We start from the raw sequence: 10622 nt of genomic DNA, 5'->3' as shown, positions 1-10622 counted from the left end.
CAAGTCTCAAAAGAACTAAACAGATATATAAAAGATGCGGTGGGCGACGTACTATTAGACGCAGAAAAACTTGTTTCTTCTGTGAAAAGTGAAACAAAAATATTCGTACGAGGCACATTGCTTAGTTTTTGTGTAGCATAAAAAAGAAAGAAGATTAATTCCTATATTTGACTTATAGAAACTCTTTGAATGCCATTAAAAATCTTTAATTTTTTTCTTTAAATTTAGACAAAATTTTTTAGATAAAAAAGATTTCTTTAAATTTAGATAAGATAATTAGATTATTTAAATTTAGATAATGCTTTAGTATGCATTGAAAATCCATCCAAGTGGCTTTTAAAAGTGTCGAGTGTAATATACTAGGCGTATAGAAGTGAGCATTCCGGAGGTTGACTCTGCCGCACGTTCCCCTGACTGGGGCTGTTACCCAAAGCGGGTGCGAGGCCCATAGCTACTGAGTCTCCTTCGATGCGATCTCCTGGGAGTCGGGTTGCTTGGGAGTGCAAGAAAGTTGCAAAGAACTTTGAAGAGAGAGTTCAAGAGTACGTGAAACTGTTCAGAGGTAAACGAGTGGTTCCTCGAAATCCTGTGTCGGGAGTACGCGTTCTCATATTCATTGATTTGGCGATGTTCCAGCTCAAGTTAATAAGGAACTACTTAATTCAGTCAGTATGATTAGCATGTAAATATTAGTGACACAGGCGAATTGTTTTCAAATGGTAATGGTAAGTTTATGTTCATAACCTGCTTTAACATAGGAATAAGCGCATTTTCTAAATGTATTTTTTGATAATTTATTATACAACAAAGACAGTAATACAAGTGATAATATACAAGTGATATTTATAACATCAAAATGATAAATAGAAATTTTGTAAGTTGCAGAAAGTAAAGGTAAGTGGATTTTATTTTCTGTTTTAGGTCACTTAGAAACATACTCAGCTAGAGAAAGAGTTTAAAGATTTAACTTTTATATAAGCATTACAGGCCATCATTCACTTTACACATGGCTTATTGAAACGCATTCCTATTTGAACAAATATATAAGATCTGCTAATGCGAGAAACTTAGAATAAGCAGTTTTTCTGTGTGTCGTCTTATCCGCAGTTATAGATTCGCGTAAAATCATGAAGAATAATGATGTTCAGCGTGAAATACAATTGTTAGTAAACAATTACCAGTACTTTTCTTTAACTTGATGAACTATATTACATGGAGTGTTAATATAAAATTCAAAAAAGAGGAACTATTGTTAAAATGTAAAATATTATGAACATTTTGCAAAGCTAAAAGTTATCTCTATGAACCGATGCACTGAAATACATGTATGGTTTAAATTCCAAGTTTTAAGCAGAACCCTAATGCATAGAACTAATATCTTTTACATCATGCACATGGAATAAAATTTTGATAATACGTGACCGATTCTTGTTGATAATTGTCAAATTAAAAGTTCCTATATAAAATCACCTATTGCACAATTTTTAGAATTCAGACATATTTTCGAAAGTGACTAGTTATTTAAAGTTTTTCTTATAATTATATTCAGCATAAGGTATGGGAATAGTATGTGAGTACTTAGCTCCGTATGCGGTGAGTTCTGCATAATACGCTATCAACAGCTCGGAACTTGGATGGTTTAAATGATTTATGACATCATACGTGTAATAAGTTTTGCGTAGTTAATATATTATTCTCTCCCAATGATATTCATTTGAAAGAACTTTGAATATTTTTTGAAATTCAAGCCTACAATTTTCGATTAGTATTAAGTCGCTGGGTTGATCTTTACAATATGGTAACTGGTAGTTTGGCGACATTTTGGAGGCGATAAAGGTTACTACCTGGCACTTTGGTAATAATGTGAGCAGTACTCAGTTCCGATTACGCATTACTTTGTGTGAGGGAAATGAGAGATCATGGGATATGTCATGTGATATTAATGGACGAATTACGGTTCTTTAATCGGAAAAGGGGGGAAATCGGGAAAAAATCTGGAAATTTGGTATTTGGCTTTATTCTGTGTTGTGTGAAACAGTGTTCATGAATTTTTGGATCCCATGGCCGTAACTAAAGTGAATTCGAAATGGGTATTTATGTATGTGCTCATTTATATTTTAAGTAGTGTTTTTGAATTTAATTATATTTTAATTAAATGATAGTTATTTTGTGAATTTTATGTTTGTAGGAATTTGGTATACGTTTTAGTTGAAGTAAACGTGCATGGAAATAATTTAAATATCTGACACTAAGTATTTGTAATGGTTGCGGTATGAATTCGTTGGTGACGTGTATAATGTAATAGATGATTTAGAGGTAAAAGTTTTTGGATATTTTGGTTGATCTTTACATTATGGTAACTTGACGTTTTTTGGCGAAACTTTGGCGACCAACTCTCCTACAGCAACCCTCTATTTTTTTTTCCCGCCGCCATTTTGTCTTCACGAAGTAAAGACATGTTTCTTTTCTTTTTATCTACTGAATACTTCTTCCAACAATCTACTAGCCGAATTACACTTATGCTAGAAATTTTATCTAACAAAACTGCTTAATCATGACAAATATTCACTGCAAAATTGGGACAAAGTACACAATACCATACTCCTTACGCGTTTTTCAAAATAACACATACACATAAACCATGTACACGCCGACTTATTTTTACTTAAAAAAACATCCCAGAATTGCACAAAAATGGCATTGCGCACACTCTTCACTATATCCATGTACACTGCTTTTTTCTCATAAATTAGAAAAATTTCACGAAAATACATGACAATTTTCTCAATCTTTAAACCCGGTAAAAAGAACATATATGAAATTACCTGATCGCGAAAAAGTATTTACCCTTTCCAAATATGAACATTTCCACATATAAAATAAATAAAATATCCAAAAACTTTTACCTCTAAATCATCTATTACATTATACACGTCACCAACGAATTCATACCGCAACCATTACAAATACTTAGTGTCAGATATTTAAATTATTTCCATGCACATTTACTTCAACTAAAACGTATACCAAATTCCTACAAACATAAAATTCACAAAATAACTATCATTTAATTAAAATATAATTAAATTCAAAAACACTACTTAAAATATAAATGAGCACATACATTAAATTAATACATACATAAATACCCATTTCGAATTCACTTTAGTTACGGCCATGGGATCCAAAAATTCACGAACACTGTTTCACACAACACACTGTTTCACAGAATAAAGCCAAATACAAAATTTCCAGATTTTTTCCCGATTTCCCCCCTTTTCCGATTAAAGAACCTTAATTCGTCCATTAATATCACATGACATATCCCATGATCTCTCATTTCCCTCACACAAAATAATGCGTAATCGGAACTCAGTACTGCTCACATTATTACCAAAGTGCCAGGTACCTTTATCGCCTCCAAAATGTCGCCAAACTACCAGTTACCATATTGTAAAGATTAACCGATATTTTATTTATTTTATATGTGGAAATGTTCATTACTTTTTCGCGATCAGGTAATTTATATATGTTCTTTTTACCGGGTTTAGAGATTGAGAAAATTGTCATGTATTTTCGTGAAATTTTTCTAATTTATGAGAAAAAAGCAGTGTACATGGATATAGTGAATAGTGAAGAGTGTGCGCTATGCCATTTTTGTGCAATTCTGGGATGTTTTTGTAAGTAAAAATAAGTCGGCGTGTACATGGTTTATGTGTATGTGTTATTTTGAAAAACGCGTAAGGAGTATGGTATTGTGCACTTTTCCCCAATTTTGCAGTGAATATTTGTCATGATTAAGCAGTTTTGTTAGATAAAATTTCTAGCATAAGTGTAATTCGGCTAGTAGATTGTTGGAAGAAGTGTTCAGTAGATAAAAAGAAAAGAAAAATGTCTTTACTTCGTGAAGACAAAATGGCCGCGGGAAAAAAAAATAGAGGGTTGCTGTAAAAGAGTTGGTCGCCAAATTTTCGCCAAGTTACCATAATGTAAAGATCAACCAGTCGCTGTATTAAGCCGTAATGCATTAATTATTTTTGTAGGTTTATTTGTAAAACTTTTTTTAGTGAAATATGGCTAGATAACGTATTTGATTGTTGTGAACGCTATGGTATTTGCATAGTGACGTTTTTGAAACACATACAAATGGATTTTGACCGTTATCGGTATTTATTTTTTATATTCCTTAATTGCTTCTATAAATAGCAAATTTGCATTTAAGTTTTATTGATCTCAAATTGTGGATAACTAAATGTATCAACTGTTGAGTCTGTGGTTAAGGTACATTGGAAAAAAAAAAGGACAGTTCTGTATCTCCCGTTCTACTGGGCCTATTGACGAAATTTAAATTGCGTTTTTCATGTCTCGAAAACGTGACTTAGGATATATATTAGATTTATATATATCATTATTTTAACATAGATATTTTGACACAAAATCGGATTTTTCCTGAAATAATATATCAATTTTTTCCATGTTTCAATTCTACAACTCAAATTATGCATAAATATTAAATTTTGTAATTTTTGGTGAGATATTTAGCGAGAAATTAAAAAAAATTATCTTGGCGGATTTTTTCCAGTTAGCCAAAGAACAATTCACTTAACGGAATTCTTAATTTATAGTAACCCACTTTCCTTACTTTTTATTGATGCACGAGAGGGAAATAGGTCCATCGTTTATTCTTTCAAATAATTTTAACAAAGTGCATAAACTACATTTTCGTTATAATCGCTTATATTAAATACGCCAAATTTCAAAACGGGTCAAAATATAAATTCACGTATATCTTAGGAAATTTTTAATAAAAAACTCTATTTTTTGCAGATATGCTTAGAAATACATCTACTTTAAGATGATGGTAAATATTTTAAGGTTATAATAAAATTTATATAAAATATTGATATAAAATATCAATGTGTTATTTATATAAAATACTTAAAAATACAAATTTTTAAAATAACTAATAAAAAACGTGTGAATTATATTTGGATTAAGCCTAAATTTCGAATTCTGGAAGAAAGAATTAAGTAAGTTTAATAAAAAAAGAGATGTTAATAAGTATATATCAAATTCAATTAACATTGAGGAGCTGAAATTTTCAGGACTAATTTTTAAAGGTCCAATTTTGTGTCAGAATACTTATAGTAAAACAATGCTATATACAAATCTAATACATATCCTCAGTCGCGCTTTCGAGACATGAAAAACGCAATTTTGTCAATCGGCCCAGTAGAACGAGAGGTATAGAACTGTCTCACTTCTTTTTTTGTCCGCAGTGTACTTATAAATTATACTGTTACATAGTTATTTTTGTCGTGTGGCACTTTTTTAATTGTGAGAACTTCTAATAGTGAATCGAACATTACCAATTATATACATCTGGGAGTTGTTTATGGTAATTGAAATCATTTGGAGGTGCAGTGTTAAAAGTGCCAAAAAGAAGGGTCTTCGTGTTGAAAATTTTGTTCAACAGTTCCAGAGTACCGTTCGTCACTGCTATTAGTTTTATGTATTCTTGGGCAGAGGAGTTGACGTTCATGAAATTGTGTATCAAACAGGTTGGGTAAAGTGCAGAATCGTCCACTTATTTGTTTGGCGCTTTTTACAAGAGAAAGAAGAATTGGATTTTTGTCAGTTTGCTTTGACTTTTTAAGTAAAAATGGGTCAAGCTTAAGTCAAGGGTGTGCGCAATGCCATTTTTGTGCGATTCTGGGATGCATTTTTAAGTAAAAGTAGGTCAATGTGTGCATGGATACCGAGTATGTGCAATGCTTAAAAACGCGCCAAGCAGTCCCCCATAGCACAAAACATCCTCAGGATGTCCTGTTTAAGTCGCAATATTTCGATACATACTTAGGATGTCCTAAGGATGCTGATTCTCAGATGTCCTGAGGAGATCGTAATTTAACATCCTGAGGATGTCTTATTTAAGTCGCTATGTCCCGGGATATGACAGGATGTCCTGAAGATGTTGATTCTCAGATGTCCTGAGGGGTTCACCAATTTCACATCCTGAGGACATTCATTCTGCATTGTCCGGAGGACTTTCGTTGTCAAACATTTTGAGGATATTTGTTCTCAAATTTACCAGTTTTAATTTTTTTGACACTGCACATCTGAAACTTGCACATTATTTTATTTTTCATATGTATTTTACTAAGTTGTTTCTAAATGCTGTACATTAAAAATATTGATATGATTGATGATTTATTCTTGTTGTTTTGTTATTAATTTTAACTGCTATTTTTTCTGACGTTTTTAAAAATTTATTTAGTCATGGGAAAGATTTTTTTCAATGGATTAGCATTTCCTAGAATATTTGCAAAATTCTAAATAACATATATTTTTTTAAATAAAAAATATATAAATTACATGTATAATTACTTACAGATTACAAACCCTACTACAAATATAGGTAAAATTAGATATAGATATATTTAATTACGGAAACGAATTTTTTTTTAAAATTTGGGTATAGAGACATTAGGTATTTTTTTGGAAGCAGGAAACATGAAAAATTAGCAACTGCCTTCGCCGGGAATCGAAGGACGGACCTCTGGAATACCGGCCCAGTGTACAGAACCACTACACCCACGTGGAACCAAAATCACCCACGTGGGTGATTTTGCACTTTCCCCAACAGCTTATGCTGCAGTTGACTGGAGCGGTTCCATGCGATAGAATAATAATAATAAGGATTCTTAAAAGTACTCTTAGGGAACGACATTGTGAGTATTATTGTTGTCATTATAATATTCTGTTGTTTATTTTTATAGTCGCGCTTCACGAGCTTGCTGAAATCATAGCTCAGATCTTGGTGGAAATCTAAAATCGCCAAATCGGTTCGAGACGCTATAGCAAAGTACGGCATTACGTTTTTGAACTTTTAGCGCAATATTGAGAAGGTTGAAAAACATTCAACACTTTATATAATAAAATACTTTTGGATGGAATGATTTTGTTCAGCTGCAGTTTGTTATAAGATTATAGAGCCCGTTTAAGGAATAGTAGATTAAGCAATGGTTTTTAGTACGTTGAGAATATTAGATGCATTTACAATTTGCAACATTTCAAGGCCACAGTGCATTTTTCAGCATTTCGATTATAAATTAAACATCATTTACGTATATGGAACTTCAGGTGAGGTACCGAAACTCATTTGAAATATTTAACCTCAGTTGAAATTGTAATGTGTTTGGCACTCGATGTGAATAGAAGTTTATTAGTCTGAAAATTTCAAAGCAGATTTCGATGAAAGTATAACTCGATATAATATTTTTATCATTTTTTTAAGCAAGATCACTAAAATCTATGTAAAAAGAAAGAATTTCAAAATTTGAATAAAATAAATGGTAATTATATTTAGGAACAATGACATTTTTCTTATGCGATTTCAAATTTAGGTTGTTTCACTTAAAACGGTTAAAGGAGTCTTATTTGAGGTTCCACATAAATATTTTAAAATTTAACACGAAAAAAGACATTGCGACAACCATATAAATGTCCCGCTCGTAAATTTTTTCCTTTCATCTGAGCATCTTTTTTTGGAAAGGAAAGGAATGTTGAGATCAGATATTGTCTATGTGTGATTACCAAAGAAAGGATGAATTTTAATTTTAATCAAATAACTCAGCGTTTCTCAAACATTTTTCAAGTGGGAACTACTTTTATGAAATAGAATGTCCTGCGTACCACCTTAATCCTCTCCTTCGAAAGCAATTTTTTAGCCTATCTTAGGAACAATATACTTATATATTAAAAATATATTTAATAAAAAGTTGCTCAGTTTCATAATTTTACTAAGTAATTATGCTAATAGAAGATAACATTTAATTATTAATCAGGGTTATTATTATAAAGAGTTTGGATAATCTTACGCTTAATAATCTAAAAAATCTGAAAAATAATATAAATTTTGATACTCCAACTGAAGAGCTGAACGAGCTTGCCGTTCTAGCATTTTGAATCTAGCATTTAGAATCTAGCATTTTGAATGTGTACTAGTAAGAAGCACCCTTATCTCTCTTTTATTGCTAAACCAGAATAAGAAATCCGCAGTTAGGGTAACTAGTAATAAATTACATAACATGTTAAGACCTGAGAAAAAGTGACAGAAGATTCCCATGTGTAATTTCCAGACTCTTAGATTTTCAGCTATAACATGGTATGCGCTGTTAATTTGAATTTTATTTTGTATCGTTTTTAGAAATCTAGGAAAACCACAAAGACGTGCTTCGAGGACCATGTTTTGAGAAACGCTGAAGTAGCTGTATTCGAAAAAACTTAAATTTATCCAATTTTTAATTTAAAGTCTCCTTTTAATAGTTTATAATATTGCTTGAAGTTTTTCATTACCAACATACATTAAGATGCATGAACAAATGAGATGTTACTGAAACTTTTTATATTCTATTTTCAATTATTTCTATGCTATCTCTTGAACTGCTGGATTACGTAGAATCACCTTGCCTGTTCTTAACTCGAAAGTTCAAGAGAAGAAGAAGAAAAGGGAAAAAAAAAAAAAAAAAAACATACACGCACACAACACACACAGACAATGATTTCTTATTTGCTCAAATAAGTGAATGGAAAGTGGTCGTTAGGATACAAAACATTCCAAATTAAAGTAACATACAAATTTATTTATTTGACTGTAAGTTATTTGTTGTTCTTTAATTTAAATTCTCCTTTTTTTATTAATTTAAAACATTGAAGTCTTTCCATGCGAACATTTTTTTTAAATGCAGGAATAAATAAGATACATTGAAGTTGTTTACATTCTATTTTCAGTGATTCCTGTGTTATCTCTTAAACTGTTGATTACGTAGAAACACCTTGCTTACTCTTAGCTCTCAAGTCAGAATAACAATAGAACTCATTATTTGCTGAGATAAGGAAGTGGCCGTTAGGATACAGAACCTCCCAACTTAGAGTAACGTAGAAATTTATGTATTTACTTTGTTATTTATTCCAAGTTTGATGTTTTTTCATTCACTGTTTGTTTAAAAATTATCGTGTTTCTTGCGTGCTGGAGTTTAAGCAATTCAAAAGTAAAAATGTGTTTCGAGATGAAAAGTTAATGTAAGGTATTTTTATGTAAATTTGTTAATATTACTACTGTGATAATATCCAACAACTAGCGCTGAAAATTAATAATGACATATGCAGCTAAATGAATGGCCCAAACTAAGAATTTAAGTTGGCAGCTGAACGGATAGTATTACTGTTGGTCAAAGGTAACCTAAATTGCTTATATAATTCATTTTAACCGGAATATTTATGTTTAACATGTTGTTGCCGTTCTAGATGTTCTGTGGATTCATATTTAAATAATAGAGATTCTAACGTTGATTTCTATACCGGTTTTACAAAAATAAACTAAATAAAATTAAAAAACATTGAAATTCATTATTCATTGCATTCTTTCTAACAAACAAACAAACAAAAAAAAAAAAAAAAAAAAAAAAAAAAGGAATCTCATGAGCTGAGAGTGTGAGTTTATATAGTTAAAAGCAATATGATTAAGACACAATAACACGCCGAATAAATACTAATTCAGAAGTCAAACAACAAAAATCAGCGTTATACCTACAAAATTTTCACAGGACTAGTTTCGATGGTTTTACAGAACCATCATCTTCAGCTGCAAAACCGCAAATGAACAAGATAGGAAATAATGATTAGATAAGATAAGAAAGGCTGGACAAGAATAAGCAAGTGGCGCCATCTGTTGGCGAAACCAGAACTAAAACATAATTTCTCTAAAAGCCGAAGGCAAATTTGGATTGGAATTAGGATCGTTAACTAGAACAGAAAGATTTCTATGAATGTGAAATGCCTCTAGAAAATCCAGTTCTCCAATGGAAGATGTTTTTTGAATAATTTTGGCAGCAGAAAAATTGAAAGTGTGATTTTCGGACCAACAATGTTGAGCAACAGAAGACTTCTGTGTTTCCTTTTTTCTAACATATGCCTCATGTTCTTTGACGCGAAATTTTAAGGCTCTCTTAGTTTGGCCAATGTAAATTAAACCACACTGGCAAGGAATCCTATAAATACCCCAGGAATTCATATCCGGAATGGGGTCCTTGAGTATAGAAGTTGGAATTTTATTGATGGGAGAATAAACAACCCGAAAGTTAAATTTCTGCAAAATATGTGCAACTTTATAGCTAATTGATGGAAAGAAGGGAATGACAACAGAATTTTTATAATCTCCTAAAATAAGAGTGTGGCTTTTAGTGTGTTGAGATGAGAATTTTTTAACTGCTTGATTAATAATGTTGGGTGAAAAGCCCCTGTCAATAGCTATTGCTTTTAAATAATTTAGTTCTTCATCAAGGGCGAATTTGGAGGAGCAAACTTGAAGAGCACGGAAAACATAGGAATAAAATGAAGCTAACTTTTGTTTAGTCGGATGACATGATTTAAAGTGTGGTGGAAGGCAAACCGATGAAGGTTTACGGTAAACTGTAGTACTGAAGTTGGATGTGTTACGTGTGACCAGAATGTCGAGAAACGGAAGAGAATTGCAAGTCTCAAGTTCAAAAGTGAACTGAATAGCAGGATCAATAGAATTCATTGTTGAAAGAACTTTATTTAAATCATCTTTATTACCT

General features: G+C 31.5%; 1 protein-coding gene across 3 annotated transcripts in view; it reads left to right on the top strand.

The window, feature by feature from the left end:
* The first annotated feature begins 592 nt into the window (after positions 1–592).
* Positions 593–10622, top strand: part of LOC118201024 (acetoacetyl-CoA synthetase-like) — a 113713-nt gene continuing 103683 nt past the window's right edge. Inside the window, exons 1-2 of one of the 3 annotated variants that reach the window (XM_085825854.1) lie at positions 593–725; positions 8794–8935. The gene's annotated coding sequence lies outside the window, so the exon portion shown is untranslated. The other 2 variants (XM_085825853.1, XM_085825855.1) reach the window with 2 other exon arrangements.

Source organism: Stegodyphus dumicola, chromosome 10, assembly GCF_044657685.1.
Source record: "Stegodyphus dumicola isolate Sdum_Otavi_A_Nest chromosome 10, ASM4465768v1".
In the NCBI taxonomy this organism is placed as follows: domain Eukaryota; kingdom Metazoa; phylum Arthropoda; class Arachnida; order Araneae; family Eresidae; genus Stegodyphus; species Stegodyphus dumicola.
The sequence above is the reverse complement of the archived record's forward strand: the minus strand, read 5'-3'. Positions and strand labels throughout refer to the sequence as shown.